The sequence below is a fragment of the Artemia sp. Qi Xiang Cuo genome, chromosome 8 (genome assembly GCF_049724085.1).
Source record: "Artemia sp. Qi Xiang Cuo chromosome 8, ASM4972408v1, whole genome shotgun sequence".
Taxonomy (NCBI): Eukaryota; Metazoa; Arthropoda; class Branchiopoda; order Anostraca; family Artemiidae; genus Artemia; species Artemia sp. Qi Xiang Cuo.
The window spans coordinates 4999789-5020305 of NC_142801.1; the positions used below are offsets into that span (position 1 = coordinate 4999789).

The following is a 20517-nucleotide window of genomic DNA, read 5'->3' on the forward strand; positions in this document are numbered from 1 at the left end:
TAAACAATATTTACAATGCTTCAAAAGTTTTCATAAGCTAGCAGAGCATAGGCTACCTTTAATTCATTACAATACGCTATTTAAAATTAAGCCAGATTAAATATATATTCAACAAAAACTATTTTATTAATATTATCAGACAATCTTACAATGTAAAAAGACTGTGGTCTAAATAAATGTACAGCAGCCTTCAGACCCCCTTCCTCCGTGAATTCAACGCTTCTTAGAGTGAAAGGTCAGTAGGCCTGAATAAAACTTAAAATATTTGGAAAGGTTCATGACCAAGCGCAGGCCTACCATACATGAACATTTTCACAGACACTGTAAATCTCGAAAATATTTCTATAAAAACAATGTTTCTCCACCCACCCACCCATAGATTTATCACTGTTTGTGGTCAAATGTAATCTTAAGTGCTTCAAAAGCGTTAAACAAGCGTAGCCTACCTTCAATTCATTCAGTTATATTATTTAAAATTCAACAAAATAAATATATCCAACAGAAGCTTTTCAATGAACATTTTCAGACACACTGTTTCAATCGAGTACTTCCGTTGAAAGCAGCCAACTTTAAAAGTCAGCTGCTCCCTGCACAGCCCCGAAGCGCAGCTGGACACCCCTCCATGTTTCCCGTTGTCTATATAAATCTTCCAGGCAAACCCGCTAATAATGGACCTTCATTATTACTTGAGGAATTTTTCAATGCGAAACTAATTACAATTTTATGACAGGCCAATGGCAAGGTAAGCATTGGTTGGGTGAATTATCATCAACCGAAGAATGTTTGGATTTCATATTTAAAATGATAAGACGGCAGATTATATTGGATCATTAAGAGGCTGTGTAGTAAATTGATAGCTTAAAAACGAATAGTGTTATTTTTGGAAGTGATAAACAGAGAAATTACTGTGTTTCTTGGGGTTGAATAGGGAATGGGGGGTAAAGCTGTATTACGTTATTTAAACAAATAATTTTGGTTTCGAAATAAATTGTGTTTACTTTTTCTACCTTGGACGGGCTGTAACATAAGCATGTGTCAGGGGGCGGTTTAGTTCAAGTTCGATCCACATTGGCGAAACTCCATATTAAGACACATTTTCAGTTGATCTTTATACTCTCAGCGTAGTTGACCCCACCCCCCACCCCCCTCCAAGAGGCAAAGGCGGGTCTTGATCAAAATCTTGGGGGGGGGGGGCAGTGTGACAAGGGAGCTAATAATTCACCAAATTGACAAGTTTATTTAAAAAAGAGTAAAAAAAAAACAGAATGAGAACGCCAGAAAAAATATTGGGGGGGGGGGGGTGTCCCCCTAGATCCACCCTTGCCAAGAAGTGGTGTGGATTTACGAAAATGCAGGGGGAAGGACCAAGATGTACTTATAAAAAACCATAAGGGGCAATTTTGGCCGATTTTTCTGATTTTTTCAATGAAAATACAAAAAAGGCAGGTTTCAATGAAACTACCACAAAAAGTAATTTTTACAAATGTAGCGGGAGACATTTAGGGGGTAGCAAATGACGCCTCTGCCGACAAGTAAACTAAAAGAATAGTCCTAATGCGGGACCATGAAGTATGTTTCTTTGGCTACAGTTTCCAAGCAAAACCCGTATCTGGGGGATGTTGGTCCCCTCCTCAGAAACGAAAATTACAAAAAAAATACATATTTTTCTAAATAGTATCTCTTTTTGTTTTCATTTCCTGATATTTGGGTAAAGTTATAGGGTATCATAAGAACCTTCTTATTAGTGGTATCTGTTCCCAAGCAAGCCCATTAAGTTGTTTGGGATTTCCGAAACAAACCAGGATCTTGGGGATCTTGGTTACTCCCCCCCCCCTCCAAGGATGAAAATTAAATAAGACTGCATAGTTTGTACAGTGTTCGAAATAGCATCTCTTCTTGCTTTCATTTCCTTATATTAGGCCCTCCCAGAGGTCTCCCTTGTGTGTTAGGCCCCACAAGCCCTCCCAGAAATGCAATAGGTCATAGCTATCTCATTTTTTTTTTCAAAAAATGGCAGCACAGATGTTCACAATAATTTTCGGTACTATTCCATTATCCGGGCCTCTTGGGTTAATCACTGTAGCCTAGGCAATGATAAAACCCGTTTTTGACGTCTTAACTGTTATAGAGCAGGCAATGATAGCAAGGTTTTCATTGCGTATACGATATTAAACTGTGTTTTTTGGGGGAGTAGGGGGGGGGGGAGGTACCTAAGTTAGGTTAGGTTACGTATTTAATGAATTCAATGCTTTATCCCCACCCCCACCCCCCTAATGTGGAAATATATAGCCCAAATTTGTTACTATCTATTATATATTCATCCTATTTTATTTTATTTCATTAGCATTAACCAAACTTAGACTTTTTAGTGAGTCCCGGATAATGGGATAGTACCTAATTTTCTAACTGAAATGAATCAATTACAGGGTATCGTATCAACCTCGTCCCCTTTTTTTGTCAAATGGTATTCCTGCTTCATTCCATTGATAAAGCACGACTAAACATTATATAACCTATTCAAATAGCTTTATGATGGTCTTCATTCGAGACATTGAGGTACAAACGGTTGACATACGGACACACGGACACAGAGGTGTACGGATATACGGACACAGAGGTAGGCTTAGAGTGGGAGAGGGACAGTGTCAAGAGTGGATCCAGGATTTTTGTTCGGGGGGGGGGGGGGTACCAAGGCCGTATCTAGGTGGGGGTTACCCGGTTTGAACCCCCCCCCCCCCCCGAAATTTTTGACCGACTCAAAAATAAGTCGATAATTAGTAAAACCTAGGTAAAAATCAGTAAAATTAGTCGAAAACTGAGTCAAAAATTAGTAACCCCCCCCCAAAAAAAGTCAAAAATTAGTAAAACCCCCCCTGAACAAAAATCCTGGATACGGCCCTGGGGGTTACTAATTTTCGACTCAGTTTTCGACTAATTTGACTAATTTTTACAAAGGTCTTACTAATTTTCGACTAATTTTCGACTCAGTCAAAAATTTCGGGGGGGGGGTTCAAACCGGGTAACCCCCCCCCCCCCCCTGGATACAGCCTTGGACAGTGTACGTTTTCTGATGAAATTGACACCCGCATAAGTTTTTCTGCGGGGGAGAGTGGGGGAGTTAGTTGAAGAAATTTAACAGGGACTTTAGCTCTACCAAAAGGCTTTATGGCCAAAAAAAGTACGATTTATATTATAAAATAAAAAAAACAAGTTTTTTAAACTGAAAGTAAGGAGCGACATTAAAACTTAAAACGAACAGAAATTATTCCGTATATGAAAGGGGCTGTCCCCTCCTCAACGCCTCGCTCTTTACGCCAAAGTTTTTTTATTGTTTTAAAAAATAAAGTTGTGAGACAGAGTCAAACTTTAGCGTAAAGAGTGAGGCGTAGAGGAGGGGACAGCCCATTTCATTTACGGAATAATTTCTGTTCGTTTTAAGTTTTAATGTCGCTCCTTACTTTCAGTTTAAAAAACTTGTTTTTTTTATTTAATTTCTGATCGTTTTTTAGTTAATGCAGCTTTTATTTTGGCTCGCCGTCATTGAATAAGTAAACAAAATTTGCATAAAAATCTACTTTTCTTTTGCTAAATGGCTGTCTCTAAATTTGGTTCTGACGTAATTTACAGATTAACTTACGTAACGAACTTCTATAGTCGTATATTTTTCTTCTGGAAAAAAATACAAAGTTGCAGATTTTTGCAGATATGAGCTTGAAACCTATGTTCAAGGGTTTTCTGATACGCTGAATCTGACAGTGATTTTCATTAACAAATTTTCACTTTTAGGGGATGTTTCCCCCCTCTTTAAAAAATCAGGTAAGTTTTCTCAGGCTCGTAGCCTTTGATGAGTAATAATAAAATTTATACATTTTGAATCAGCATTATAAGCACATTCTTTTGCTACATTTATTGACATCAAAGTTCCGTTTTTAAAAGTTTCGATTACTATTGAGCCGTATCGCTTGTTTTTTTTATTGTTTTTTTTTATTACGTATATGATGGGGTTCTCCCCTTAGTCAATACCACGCTAAAGTTAAAAAAAATTTTAAATCACACACCCCTGAATCGCAAAGGCCGTTTAATTAGAATAGATAGCTTTTTTGAAAGCACTAAAAAAAACTGTAGCGTAAAGAGCGAGGTATTGACTTGGGGGAGAACCCTTAATATACATAATAATTTCTTTTCGTTTGAAGTTCTTATATTGCTTCTTACTTTAAATTGAAAAAACTTGTTTTTTTTTTATTTAATTTCTGATAATTTTTTAAATAATGGTGGTAAATCAGGCACACCCTTCATAGAAATTTCCCTTAACCTAAAGAAATACCCTCCACGGAACGATTCTCCCGAGTAACCCCCTCCTCAAGCCCCCCTCCCCCCCCACAAAAAAATTCTTCCTGAAAATGTCTGTATACTTCCCAATAACCAATACAATATGCAAGCAATGGGCAAAGTTCATAATTTGCAGCCCTTCCCCTGGAAACTGTGGGGGATTAAGTCATCGTAAAAGACATATTTATTAGATTTTCGACTATGCTGAACAAAATGAATATCTCAAAAGTTTAATTGGGTGACTTTGAGAAAAATAATGAGCGTGGGAGGGGGCCTAGTTGCCCTCCATTTTTTTGGTCACTTAAAAAGGACACTAAAACTTTTAATTTCCGTTTCAATGAGCCCTCCTACGATATTATAGGACCACTGGGTCAATACGATTACCCCTGGGGAAAAAAAGAAACAAAAAAAAAACAAAAACACAAATAAACACGCATCCGTGATCTTTCTTCTGACAAAAAATACAAAATTCCACATTTTTGTAGATAGGAGCTTGAAACCTCTACAGTAGGGTACTCTGATACGCTGAATATGATGGTGTGAATTTCATTAAGGTTCTATAACTTTTAGGGGTCTCTCCCCTTTTTTCAAAAATCAGCCAAATTTTGTAAGGCGCGTAACTTTTGATGGGTAAGATTAAACTTGATGAAACTTATATATTTGAAATCAAAATTAAAATTTGATTCTTTTGATGTATCTATTGGTATCAAAATTCCGGTTTTAGAGTTTCGGTTACCATTGAGCCGGGTCGCTCCTTACTTACAGTTCGTTACCACGAACTGTTTGAAAGTGTTTCGTTTGTTTATTTGCTTGATTGTTATGTATACTTAAGCGAGTGGATGAGTTGGGACGTACATTGGCAAATAAAACCCTCTTTGGTAGAAGAAAATCATCAAGGTAGTATAGCGAGGTAGTGAGGGTTAGTAATATAGCGTGATTCGTTTACACCGCTTATAGTGTGTGATCCTTTCTGTTAAGAGAGGGTCAAACAAGATAGAGGAGTCTGTTGGAGGGGGAGCTTGGAATTTTATTTTGGTTATTTATATTAAGTGTAACTTGGCACATGATATTATTGTAAAAAACAAGTTTTATTGTTTTATTTATATATAAATAAAATAACACGTTTTGCAACTGAAAGTAAGAAGTAACAATCAATCTTCAAAACATAAATTATTCCGTATATAAGGGGGGCTACCCCTTGATTAATCCCAAGATTATTAAGTTATGGTTTTTTAGTGTTTAATTTTTTTTTTATTCCAATTCAACAGCCCTTGTGTTTCAGCAGTTGGTCTTAAAGAATTGGAAAAAAATTCTTAACTTTAGCGTAAAGAGCAAGGGGTTAAGGAGGGGATGAACCTCTCATATATGAAATAATTTTGGTTGCTTAAGTTTTAATATTGCTTCTGACTTAAAGTTGAAAAGGCTTGTATCTTTTAGTTAGCCTCTACTAAAAATTTTTTAGTAGATTTAGTCTCATCGTTTTCCAAATCATGCCCTGGCCTAAACCAATTTATGATGTGGGCAACCAGTCTTATCAACCCCCAATTACTTACTGTTAAATTGTAAAGAAATATATCAATAATTGTAGCGTCCAATCCATTTGTAGGGTACTGTTTTTTCAGTTTTTCTGCTTAAGAATTAAAATGTTGGATTTTAATTAAAATTTCGACAAAATTTGAATATTTAATCATATTTTCGATGAACAATAACTTTGTTGAAACAGTTCTTAATGATATTTTTACTTGAGAATGTCAGGTAAATAAAGAGGGGTTCTGGAGATAAATATCCGAATCCTTATCTAGAGGTTTATAGTCCCCTCTTTTGTATACTCCCCCCAAGTCCCCTTAGTAAGCAAAAACTAAAATCACAATTTGAAAAAAAACACCCAATGAAAAAAATGTCCTTCATTTGTTTCATGAAAATAGTTAAATTTCATGTGCGCAAATCTTGTGGGAAAGTTTAAAGAAGGTAGGAAATAAAACCTATATTTAATGTCATTGGCACTTGTTAATTAAACGAAACACACTCAAGAAGTGAAGTCAGGTTAATCCTAATGAAATATAACCTTTATATAAAAACCTTTATGTAAGAGATAAATAAAGAGATAAAAAAAGAAGGGATATGTTGTTCATATGAGTAGACATTCGGCGTGGCTATTGATCTTCTACGCGGCTGAAGCCATTGCGACCTGTACAACAGGGCACTCTGATTTTTAGATACAAATGTTTAATTGCATTGAAGCATTTTGTATAAATAGGAAAAAGGTAAATATTACAATTTAAAATTGCTAAAGTCAAAGATCTTGGTAGCACTTGCCTTCCCTCCAAGAAATGTCCTGGCGAGGCTTATTTTCCCCCACCTCGGGAAAATAATATATATATATATATATATATATATATATATATATATCAAAAGAATCGGCTTATTATGCTCATTTCAAATATACAATTATAATTATATTTCAAATACCCCCCTTATTTATTAAGTTTAGTGTTAGTCATCAAAAGCTACAAGCCTGAGAAAATTTGCTGGATTTGCAAATAAGGGGTAAACAGTCCCTTTAAAGTCAAATAATATTAATGAAAATCACACCGTCAGATTCAGCGTATCAGAGAACCCTGCCTCAGAGGTTCCAAGCTCCTATCTGCAAAAATGTGGAATTTTCTATTTTTTTCTTTTGCCAAAAGAAATATCACGGATGTGTGTATATTTAGTTTTTTGTTGTTGTTTTTTTCCCAGGGATGAACATAGTATAGTATAGTCTATACTATACTGTATTTGACACAAAAAAAACCCGCAGGGCCAAGACCACAAAAAAAACATAAAAAAAAAATAACAAAAAACATACAAATACAATTAACAAATTAACAATTAACTAATTACAAAGTGTTGTTTTCCGCCATTCTACGGCACCAAACTTCAATGTTGTCCCAAAGAGGAATTAATTTAATATTCTGAGTAGCTAATTCATCAAAAAACATCAGAAAGCTACATTTATGCCTCCCAGTTACAGAGGAGATAATACCGCATGGTGGCAGTGCTGGATTTAACTAAGTTGACTAGTTTTTCTTGTTTATGAAATTATGTTTGGTAATGTGTAAATGCGTATCAGCCACCATGGAGGGTGGGGGAGTCATTGTATAGGCAGGGGTGGGGAAAGAGGTGGGGTCTAAAAGATCACATTTAAATGCCCAAACTGCTAACTCTCCAATAACCTTCAGATAAATGTAGACAGAGGTAGGGGAGGCGGAGTAGGAATAACTTAAGATATTTTTATATAGTAGATCTAAAACCTACTGCGTCATTGACGCTTTCCTGAAAACTATATGTGTCTTGAACAGTCTTGGAAAGCATAAGCAAAATCAAATTGAGTATTTGAATATGTAATGATATTAATTGTTGAAAGGTCTATCAGTTCAAGATTTTATTTCATAGTAATTTTAATTTTATTTTCAATGCTGTATGAACTAGAAAATAAAATATTTGTAATATAATTTATTTTTCAGTGAAGCGCCAATGACGCAGTAGGCTTTAGGTTTTTACAGTTGAGGAAGGGGGCAGTATCCAAACTATTGTTTTTGCTGAAACTATATTCGTCTTGAAAAATTTTAGAAAGAACTAATAAATTAAATTGAATATTTGATGTAGCCTATACTGATATTAATTGCTGAAAGCTCATCAGATCTAAATTATACTGCAATTTTAATGTTTATTTTCAATATTAAGTACAAAAGAAAATATTAGTAATACAATTCGTTTTCAGTAAAGTGCCAATCACGCAATAGGTTTTAGACTTTTACAGTGAGAGAAGGAGGCGATACCCAAACTCTTGTTTGTAGGGATTTTTGTTTGTTTCAAGCTTGATTTGCATATTCAATTTAAGTTTCACTCGTTTTAAGATTTATTTATTCATTTACATTAGTATCTTTTGTATGTTTGTTTGCAGTGATTGTTTATTTAATTTCTCTTCGTTTTGGGTTTCATTTATACTTCAATAGCAAAATGTTTTTTTTTTGCGTTTTGAGCTTGATTTGCATATTCAATTTAAGAATTACTCGCTTTAAGGTTTATTTATCCATTTAAATTATTACTTGTTGTCGTTTTTTTTGCTATGATTGTTTATTTAATTTCTGTTCGTTTTGGGTTTCATTTATTCTTTAATAGTAGTTTTTGGTCGTTTTGAGTTTGAACTTTAACACGAATTTGTATCTGCTGATCTTAAGTTTAAAATGGGCTTTACTTTCTTTAAAAAAACTTCTTTTTCGGAAAGTTTTTTTTTTTAATTAATATAAGTAATGGGCAGATTACAAAGCTTACAACCTTTTTCAAACAGGCTGTGGACATCATGTCATGACTTATAGTAATTGAACTTTCCAACTATGCTGAACCAAATGGCTGTCGCAAAATTGTTATCGGACGTCTTTGGAGAAAAAGGGGTGTAGGAGGCGGACTAGATGCTCTCCAATCTTTTTGGTCTATTAAAAAGGGCATTAGCACTTAAAATTTCCGTTCGAATTACCCCCTCCCCATTCCCAATCTTTTAGAACCATTAGTTTGATACGGTGACCACTGAGAGAAACAAGAAAGAAAAAAAATAAAATGTATCCGTTATTTTTCTCTGCGAAAAATACCCTATTTTATATTATTGTAGATAAGAGCTTGAAACCTCCACAGGAGGGTTCTCTGATGTATTAAATCTGATGGTGTGATTTTTGTTAATATTACTTGACCTTTTTGGGGAGTTTTCCCCTTTTTCAACGATTAGTTAAATTTTCTCCGGCTAGTATTTTTTGGTGGATAAAATTTAAACTTAATGAATATTAAACAGTTCGTGGTAACGAACTGTAAGTAAGGAGCAACTCGGCTCAATAATAACCGAAACTCTATAAAGCATAACTTTAATATAAGTAGATACATCAAAAGAATCAACTTATTATGCTGATTCTCAATATCAAAGGTTCACTAAGTTTAGTAAAAGAAAAAGGAAAGGTAAAGGATGCGGCACTAGACCCTTAAGGTCCAAACCGGCGGTGCTGATCTCCGTTTCGTGGCCTTTCAGCCAGGAAGGGAATGAGGGGCCATCGAAACTTACGAGCATCGAAACTTACGAGCCTGAGAAAATTTGCCAGATTTTTGAAATAGGGGGGAAACACCCCCTAAAATTCAAGGAATCTTAATGAAATTTATACCATCATATTCAACATAATAGAGGACCCTATATTCAAAGTTTCAAGCTCCTATATTCAAAAATATGGATTTTTTTTTGCCAGAAGATAGTTCACGGATGCGTGTTTATCTATTTTTTTGGGGGGTGGGGGGGGTGATAGTATTGCAATAATAGTCCTAGAAAATCGCGGAGGGTGTATTCGAACGGAAAGTTATAGTGCTCTTTTTAAGTGACCAAGAAGATGGGAGGGCAACTGGCCCCCATCGTACGCCCACTTTCTCCTCAAAGTTGTCTGATCAAAATTTTGAGATAGCCATTATGTTCAGCATACCTGGAAGAGTAAATAATTATGTCTTCTGGTTTAAAATGACTCCCCCCCCCCCTCACAGTCCGTGGGAATGGGCCTGTAATGTATAAAAATTGCTCATTTGTTGCTTATATCATTCTGTGATTGGGAGTTTAAAGACATTTTTTTTTGGGGGGGGGGAGTGTGCTTAGGGTGGATTTATATAGGGAGAATTTTCTTTGGGGAAGGAAATTTTCGGGGGATGAATTTTCCACGGGAAATGTTACACGGAGGGATTTGACATAATTAGCCTACTATCCGAAATTCTTTTCAATTGTCTTACATTAATTTGCCAAATTTTTCATGTGGAGGCGTTCCGGGGCAATTATCCGGAACTATTTTCCACATGTTTTGATTTTTGGGAAACAATTTCCAAGGAAGGGGGCATTTCTGGAGTTATGGAGAAACTGATTAGATATCAAAGTGACATTAATATGTATTGTATGTTTGTTTGCATTGATTGTTTATTTAATTTCTGTTCGTTTCAAGTTTCATTTATACTTCAATAAGGAAATATTTTTTTTCGTTTTAAGCTTGATTTTCATATTCAATTTGAGCATTACTCGCTTTAAGATTTATTTATTCATTTATATTATTACTTGTTGACTGTTTTTGCTATGATTGTTTATTTAATTTCTGTTCGTTTTGGATTTCATTTATTCTTTAATAGTAATTTCTGGTCGTTTTGAGTTTTAATTTTAAAAGGTATTTGTCTATGCTGAGATTAAGTTTAAAATGGCCTTTAATTTTTTTTGAAAAACTTATTTTTAGGAAAAAAACTTATTTTACAAAAACGTATCTGCATTGTAAATTTGTATTTTAATGTTATATGTAAAAAAAAAAAAAAAAAAAAAAAAAAAAAAAAAAAAAAAACAAGCTTTCTAATAGCCAGAATGTAATTTGTACTTTACTGAAAAAATCTGCATTGTCAGTTTAATATATATATGCTGATATTTATTCCTTAAAATCTTAATTGATTTTTGATTTTTTAAAGTTAGAAAAGTGAAAACATTCAAAAGATTTTTTTTCAGTAAAGTATATTTTTTTCAGTATAGTTTGTTTCAACTACGTTGAACAAAATGGCCATATCAAAATGTTGATTGGAAATGTTTGGCGAAATGATGGGCGTGGGGGGGATTATCCCTCCAAATGCTTTCGACTATTAAAAACGACAATAGCCCTTTCAATTTCCAATCGAATGAGCCCTTTTGGAAATTTTTACGACAACGCTTTCTATAAAAACATTATATGGCCCCAGGGCATAACTTAAAACCTTAGCAATGAGGGCTGTGGTGGGGTTGTTCACCATCCTCAAAGACCTAATTTCCAGAACTTTCAACTACGTTCAACAAAATGGCTATCTCAAAACTTTGATTGGATGTTTTTGGCGAAATGGTGGGCGTGGCAGGAGGGTTAGTTACCCTCCAATCACTTTCGACTATCATATAGGGCAATAGCCCTCTCAATTTCCAATTGAATGAGCACCTTTTGAAGTTTCTAAGACAACGCTATCTATACAAACCTTATATGCCCTGAGGGTATAACTTACAACCTTTGCCCTGGGGGCTCTGGGGGGTGTCATCCCCAAATACATAGTTTCCTGAACTTTCAACTACGTTGAGTAAAATGGCTATCTCAAAATTTTGATTGTATGTGTTTGGGGAAATGGTGAGCGTGAGAAGGGGTTAATTGACCTCCAAATGGGCACTAGCCATTTCAATTTCCAATCGAATGAGCCCTTTTTAAAATTTTTACGACAACGCTTTCTGTAAGAACCTTAAATGCCCCCATGGCATAACTTACAACCTTTGCCTTGAGGGATGGAGGGTGGGTGTTGTCATCCCCAAAGACCTAATTTCCAAAATTTTCAACTACGTTGAACAAAACGGCTATCTAAAAATTTTGATTGGATGTGTTTGGGGAAAAAGTGGGCGTGAGAGGGGGATTAGGTTGCCCCCGAATCACTTTTGACTATTAAAAACGGCAATAGCCCTTCAAATTTCCAATCGAATGAGCCCTTTTTCAAGTTTCTACGGCAAAGCTTTCAATAAAACCTTATATACCCCCAGGGCATAACCTATAACCCTAGCCTTGTAGACTCTGGTGGGTGTGTCCTGCTCAAAGACAAAATTTTCAGAACTTTCAACTGCGTTGAACAAAATGGCTATCTCAAACTTCTGATTGGATATGTTTGGGGAAATGGTGGGCGTGGAAGGGCTGCTAGTTGCCCTCCAATCTCTTTTGACTATTAAAAAGGGCACTAGCCATTCAATTTCCAATCGAAAGGGCCCTTTTTTAAGTTTCAACGACAACGCTTTCTATAAGAACCTTATATGCCCCCAGGGCAAACTGAAAACCCCTGCCCTGAGGGCTGTGGGAGGAAGGGGGTTGTCATCCTCAGAGACCTAATTTCCAGAACTTTCAACTACGTTGAACAAAATGGCTATCTTAGTATTTTGATTGGATGCGTTTGGGGGAAAGGTGGGCGTGAGAGGGGGGTTTGTTGCCCTCCAATTACTTTGGACTATTAAAAAAGATACTACCCCTTTGAATTTCCAATTGAATGAGCCGTTTTTCAAGTTTCTACAACAAAGCTTTCAATAATAACCTTATATGTCCCCATAGCATAACTTACAACCTTAGCCTTGAGGGCTCTAGGGGGAGTGTCATCCTCTTAGACCTAGTTTCCAAAGCTTTCAACTACGTTGAATAAAATGGCTATCTGAAAATTTTGATTGGATATATTTGGGGAAATGGTGAGCGTGAGATGGGGGTTATTACCCTCCAATCACTTTCGACTATTAAAAAGGGCATTATCCCTCTCAGTTTCCAATTGAATGAGCCCCTTTTGAAGTTTCTACGACAAATTTATTTATAAGAACCTTATATGTCCCCAGGGCATAAATTACAACCTTTGCCATGGGGGCTCTGATGGGTTTGTTATCCTCAAATACATATTTTTCAGAACTATCAACTACGTAGAACAAAATGGCTATCTCTAAACTCTGATTGAATTTGATTGATTGATTAATTGATTTAATTGAACACTAGCCCTTTCAATTTCAAATGAGCCCCAGGGCATAACTTACAACCCTTGCCCTGATGGCTCTGAGGGGGTTATCACCCTCAAAGACCTAAATCTCCAGAACTTTCAACTACGTTGAACAAAATGGATGTCCCAAAATATTGATCAGATACATTTGGGGAAATGGTGGGGGTGAGGGGGGTGTTAGTTGCCCTTCAATCACTGTTGAATTTTTAAAATGGCACTGGCCCTTTCAATTTCAAATCCAATGAGCCCTTTTAGAAGTTTCTACAACATCGCTTTCTTCTAAAACCTTATATGCCCCCAGTTCATAACTGACAACCCTTGCCCTGAAGGCTGTGGGAGGGGGTTGTCATCCTCAAAGACGTAATTTCCAGAACTTTCAACTACGTTGAAAAAAAGGGTATCTAAAAATTTTGATTGTATGTGTTTGGGGAAATGGAGGGCGTAAGAGGGGGTTGGTTGCTCTCTAATCATTTTCAACTATTAAAAAGGGCACTACCCATTTTAATTTCCATTCGAGTTAGCCCTTTTTGAAGTTTTTGCGACAACGCTTTCTACAAGAACCGTATATGCCCCCAGGTCATAACTTACAACCCTTGCCCTGAAGGCTGTGGGGGGGGGGGTTGCCATCCTTAAAGAGCTAATTTCCAAAACTTTCAACTACATTGAACAAAAAGGCTATCTAAAAATTTTGATTGGATGTGTTTGGGGAAAAGGTGGGCGTGAGAGTTGCCCTCTAATCACTTTCGACTATTAAAAAGGGCACTAGCCATTTCAATTTCCTATCGAGTCAGCCCTTTTTGAAGTTTCTACGACAAAGCTTTCCATAAAAACCTTATATGCCCCCAGGGCATAACTTACAACCCTCGTCCTGAGGGCTCTGGGGGGTTGTCATCCTCAAAAACCAAATTTCCAGAACTTTCAGCTACTTTGAACAACATGGCTATCTCAAAATTTTGATTGGATGTGTTTGGGGGAAAGATGGGCGTGAGAGGGGGGTTAGTTGCCCTCCAATCACTTTCGACTATTAAAAATGGAACTAGCCCTTTAAATTTCCAATCGAATGATTCCTTTTTAAAGTTTCTTCAACAAAGTTTTCTATAAAAACCTTACTATCCCTCAGGGCATAACCTAAAACCCTTGCTGTGAGGGCTGTGGGGGGAGTGTCCTCCTCAAAAACGTAATTTCTATCTGAAAATCAACTATGTTGAACAAAATTGCTATCTCAAAATTTTTGTTGGATGTGTTGGGGAAATGGTTGGCGTGGAAGGGGTGTTAGTTGGGATCCAATCACTTTCGACTATTAAAAAGGGCACTAGGCATTCCAATTTCCAATCGAATGAACCCTTTTCGAAGTTTCTACGACAACTCTTTCGATACGAAGTGCCCTGGTCCAAAGGAAAAAAAAGAAAAAAAATAATACATTGTACCAACATCGTTCTTTACTTAGGCGGAGGAGCTATTGCGCTGTCTATGATAGGAAGCTTTTTGAAAGTGCTAACAGCTTTAGAATACAGAGCAAGGTATTGAGGAGAGGGCAACCCTTCATATACGGAATAAATCTGCCGAAACTAATACGAAAATTTAATTTTAATTTTCGTGTACGGTGAGCCAAATTTGAACCTGCATTAGTTGGAAAACGTTCAGAAATTTAATATTAAAAAAAACAAGTTTCTTTTAACTGAAAGTAAGGAGTGAGATTAAAACTTAAAACGAACAGAAATTATTCCGTACATGAAAGGGGCTGTCCCCTCCTCAAAGCCTCACTCTTTACCCTAAATTTTGACTCTTTCTCCGAACTCTACTTTTTAAAACAATAAGAAATTTTAGCGTAAAGAATGAGGCGTTGAGGTGAGGACAGCCCCTTTCGTATACGGAATAGTATATGTTCGTTTTAAGTTTTAATGTCACTCCTTACTCTCAGTTTAAAAAATCTCGTTTTTTTATTTAATTATATACCTGGAACCAGCATAAAAAAACTACTTTTATTTATGTGTTAGTTTTAGAGTTTTGCTAACTGTTGGGCAGAGTCACTTCTTACATACAGTTTATTGCCTAAGACTGTTTGATAAGAAAAACCTATTTTTTTATTAATTAAGAAAAAAAGATTAAATTAGAAAAAAATCTCATGTATTTCTTATCTCAAGAATTATATTGGTGTGTCAACTGCCCAGCGTCTCCAAGTAATATGAACTAACATTTGACAAAAAAAAAAAAAAAAAAAAAAAAAAAAAAAAAATCTGAAGCCAATGGCGTTTATTTCTCGAACCTACAAACATAGAGACAGATCGAGTTATCTCTGTTGTAGTCATCTGATCAACCCTTACTCCGGCACATTGTAATATCTTATAAAATTAGTTGGTACTGTTCTATTAGCTTGATGCCACGCCATATTGTATAGCGAACATGATAAAAGAAACTAGTCAAGCAGGTTATTTCAACGGAGAGTTTCGATGATGAGCAGTGCAAACAAGGGTTTCTCACTCCGTTTACAATATTTAAGCGTTAGTTTTTTGTTTTTTTTTAGTTTAGGTTTAGTTTTTAAAAAAAGTACCTAGGTTAGGTTAGGCTACGCATTTAATATATGCTATGCTTTACCCCCACCCCCTGATGTGCAAATATATAGCTGAAATTTGTTTCTAAACTATTATATTTCTATCTTATTTTGTTGTATCTTATTAGCATTAACCAAACTTCACTTCTCGCGTGGCATCCAGCTAATAGAACAGTAGTGATTAGTTTATATATATGCTAATTATCTCGTCCCAAAAAATAAGCGCATCCAAGTGTGAATGAGCTGGGGTTCCCTTCCCCTTAATGTCAAGATTTTCATGGTTCTCCCATATTTTGCGATATTATCCGTACAGGTGTTTATTTTCAGGGGAGAGGGGGTAAACTTCCTCCGTAGCCAAACCTTATAGCGACTCTGCAGGATCTAAAAAGATTAGATTTCTGCTTATTGGACTCAGGTTAAACGCAATATGAGGAACCGCAGCCCCCTATAAGAAAATAGAGATTTCAACCCCATTAAAGACATTCCTCTTCTTTTTATTTCAGACTGTTCGCCGACTCTATTGATTTCCGAGACGCGTTTCCCTAGATCTTGATGTATTTATTTTTTGCAGTCTATCTAAAGGAGTTAGTTACTAAGTATTACGAGGTATACCTATTCTTACTCAGCCCCCATTTTTGCAAATTACCGCTGCACATGAACTCTATCCTTCCAAAATAGCTTTTAAATTCAGGTTCAAACGTCCAGTCCAACCTCCTGGCTTCTTAAGTAGACAGAATGAATAGCTGAGTATCCCCTTACCAAATATAATGCATTCGCATAATAGGTTTCCTTGGTATCTTGAAATGCGATACAATGGCTCGTTTTCTTGTCCCTTCGAATGCTAGTGGCTGCAGTCATTGCTTTGGTCATAAATTATAATGTAAATCCCCAAAGAACACTGCTATAAGAATTTGGGACTTATTTGCCATGATTGGAAAGCTGGGATGCTAACATGTAATGATTCGTTATCTTTTCCTGGGGGTCTATAAAATCATTATGCTGAATGGTCATATAAAGGACCGCTGAACGGCACTGTTTTCTGTTTTGATGTTAAATCCGTTGAAAAGTATTCTTTTTTTATTGGCGTAAGTATAAAAAAAAACATGATACGGTGCAATCGAGTTGAAGGTTAAGAATCAATTGATACTTGTTTGTTAAACAGAACATCCTCAAGAATTGTGCTGTCTATAAACCCCGGCGCCGTGCCGATAAGGGAAGACCGGTGGCGGTGGGGCCACAAATAATAGTGACGGCACGCCACCGGCGCGCCGCCAATGATTTTTTTCGCGCCACCACCAGTGAGATGCCGGCGGCGCGCCACCGGTGCGATCAATGTTGACCGCAAACATTTATGTTTTCATCAATCTTTCTCAAATCCCAGCTTGAATTTAAAAAAGATTCTGGCCTATTCATGAGTTAAAGACTTCGCAAGTTACTAGTTGGACGCTGCTCTTTTTCGTTATTCATCAAGAGCAGTAGAAATCTGGTAGATACGAAATGGCTGTAACGTTTCAGAATCCTTGGATAATAGTTGAAATAATAAATAATAGATTCGCCGTGGCATTCAATAAGATCCAAGGAATCTAATTAAAAGGAAGTACACACAAATCGGATCGGATTTTTATGCTGATTTCAAATATATAAACTTCATCAAGTTTAATATTACCCATCAAAAGTTACGAGCCAGAGAATGTGCTTTGGGTGGATTTCTAAGGGAAGAATCTCCCTTTGAGAGGGAATTTCTGATGAGTGAATATTCTAGGGGAAATGTGACACTGGTGGGTTTTGACAGAATTACTATACGAAACTCTTTTTAATTGTCGTACAAATTTTTTATATGGAGATGTTGCGGGGGGATTATCCGGGGGCTTTTTTCCTCGCGTTTTGTTTTCTGGGAAGAAATTTCCACGGAAGGGGGCATTTCCAGAGTGACCGAGAAACAGATTAAAAAATAAAGTCTTTTTCAAATGAAAAAATGCTAAGGAGAATTTTTGATGGTGAATCATCCACAAGCAATTTTACAGAGGGGGGGGGATTCTCAGTAAGGAAGGAACTGTCTGAAGGGAGTTTGACGGGAGGGGATGCACTTTACGTTGGATGAAATTTCCATGGAGGGGTTTCGTGAGGGGGAGGGGTATATTTCATAGAGGGTGAGCCAGATTTACCGGAATTATTTGAAAAACGAACAGAAATTATGCCATATATGAAGGTTTTCCCTCTCCTCAATACCTTATTCTTCGCGCTAAAGTTTGACTGTTTACTAAAATTGAAACACAGGGGCTGTTTAATTAGAATAGAAAGCTTTTTTAAAAGTGCTAACAGCTTTAGTGTAAATAGAAAGGTATCGAGGAAGGGCGACAGTTCATATCCGGAATAAATCTGCTAAAACTAATATGCAAATTGTGTTTTAATTTTTCATGCACGGTGAGCCAAAATCAAACCTGCATTAGTTGAAAAATGTTCAGAAATTAAGTAAAAAACTAGTTTTTTTTTTAACTGAAAGTAAGGAGCAACATTAAAACTTAAAACTAACAGCAATTATTCCGTATATGAAAGGGGCTGTCCCCTCCTCAACGCCTCGCTTTTTACGCTAAAGTTTGACTCTTTGTCACCGCTACTTTTTAAAAAAATAAATAAACTTTAGCGTAAAGAGCGAGGCGATGAGGAGGAGATAACCCATTTAACATGCGGAATAATTGTTGTTCGTTTTAAGTTCTAATGTCGCTCCTTACCTTCAGTTAAAAAAATATATTTTTTTTATTTAATTTCATAAAGACGATGCTTTTTGTCAACATATGAAGAACCGTTTATATTGCAATTGTATCAGTCTGGTTTATATGCGAAGTAACACAAGTGACAAAAATTAACGAACAAGAGAGTAGTGAAGAATTATGGTATACAAAGTAATATTTGGCAGGGATAGTTACTAGTGATAAATCACTAGGGGTGGCACCGTGATTGGGTGATTTTCGGAGATTCTGGGAACCAAATTTTTTTCGGGGTGACACATAGATTTTCGAGGAAATACCCGAATCCGGGGATAGTACAAGCCCTGCTTGATTTCTAATCGGAAAAATCAAAATACTTAACCACACGAGAAAAGGGCGCGCTGGTGGCGTTGTGACACTTCGGCCGTGGTCAACCGGGCCTCTCGTTGGCGGCGTTCGGTCGATGCACCGGCGTGGTGCCAGGGTCTAGCTGTCTAGGGTCGGACAAAACCATTTTGAATTGGTTATGATATGCTGATTTTGAGTGAGAAAACTAAGATGTAGGTATACCTTAATTAAATATTTAATATTTAGAGGTGGCTAGGGGTTAGGTTAGGGATTGTAGGTTAGGTGTTGTAGCTTCCATAATTTTGTTACTAAAGCATTATTTTCATCATGTTTTGGTATATTTCATTAGCATGAATCTAATTTCACTTATTGAGGATGTTCCGTTTAACAGACAAGTACCAATAAATATTCCCCTCTCAAACATATACCTAATTTAGATTCGCAGTTTGTCAGGATTTTCCTTGGGCAGAGGGGAATAGGTCAACAGTTAAAAACTATTTGTAACCTTTCGTTTTGGAGAATATGCTCTTAATTTTTTACTGCTCTATAGCACTATAGTGAAAGAGGTCCCCAGTTAAAGGTGTATATTCTTTTTTTTTATATTTCCATTTAAGGACACCGAAAAAATGCCCCCTAGATTTTTCAAAAGTATCTTCATTTACGATTTTCATTAAAAAGCTATAAAAGGCTCCATTGAGGTCGGGAAAAATGTGAAAAAACACATATGACATAGTTTCAAAACACATAGCCTAGTCCCCACAATGCTTGGCTCAGTTCAACCCCTAGATCCTTTTTTTTGTATCTTCACTGTGTTTTAATATAAAGGAATTGTCGCCATCCACACCATCTACACAGTGGCGTCGTGAGATTCAGGGGCAAGGGGGTGGGGCCCCCCAATAATTTGGAGAAAAATGTTATATAACCCATGCCCCTTGACTCTCTGGATGTACTCCCCAATAAAAATGCTGAAGGTATGCTGCTCCTTCTGCATCCATAATTTGAATAAGAAGAGCCGAGACCTTCAGGTGAATTTAAAATTTAGGGGTGAGCCCTGAGCACTCTCTCCTGTTTATGCGCAGTTTTGAGTAGCCTACTGAATCTGCGTATACAAGTATTTTCTTCAATTCCGGATATTCGATTGTTGAGTAAAAATCCAAAGTGTAGGCTATTTGAGAATGAAATTTAGGAATTAAAATAAAAAAGGATTTTTTTTTATCAATTTGAATCCCAACAGAGATTTTATGGGAAATTTAACTTATTGTATTTAACAGTGTAGGTGAGCCAAGGTCTTTTATGGCCACTCAAAACTCTGTAACCAGAATAATTAAAATTTTATGAGAATCCTTTGGGATTTAAAGTACACAAATCTATTTCAAACGACTTTAAAAGTGATTAATTTTAAAAATCTTTTTTTCTTATATGGAAGTAAAAACAAACGTTGGAAATTCAAATGAGAAAAAAGTTCAAGTATTAGGGGAGTGCCTTACGCGTTACCCCGCGCTCTATGCGTTGGTCTTACAATATATCTTAATGGTGCGTTCATTTGTTGTTTTTTTTTGCGTTAGACAGTACATACATTTAGAATTAATAACCAGCTACAATAATTGAGATATTTGACAATATTTCCAGAAAAAGTTCCTTACTCTTTGTCATTCTTAGAAAAACTACAGAAAAAAAGTCTCCATAAAAACTCTCCAGGAACAAAACTTTCTTTAAAAATGTCATTTGAACGTCGACGTCGAATTAACCCAATTCATTTCATAAAGACGAGTTAAACTCTTAGCGTCTCTTACTTTTTCATCCTCTGTCGCCCATTTTTTATGCTCAAAATAATTTCCAAAACCCCATTGGTTAAGTGTGACAAAATAAGAAAAAAATAAAAAAGGAAGAAAAAACGAGGATGTTTAGAGCCAGTGAAAATGCAATGCAAATATTTCGGCCGAGCCCTCCGTTCGACCGTCCTCCGCGCAAAAATAAAAAAGGACCAAGCAACCACCAAAATAAATAAATAAAACT

General features: G+C 36.2%; 1 protein-coding gene across 1 annotated transcript in view; it reads right to left on the reverse strand.

Moving 5' to 3' along the window:
* pdm3 (POU-domain protein pdm3) overlaps positions 1–545 on the reverse strand; it is a 101235-nt gene extending 100690 nt beyond the window's left edge. The window contains exon 1 of the mRNA XM_089092818.1: positions 447–545. The gene's annotated coding sequence lies outside the window, so the exon portion shown is untranslated. The remainder of the gene's footprint in view (positions 1–446) is intronic.
* Positions 546–20517: the final 19972 nt, after the last annotated feature.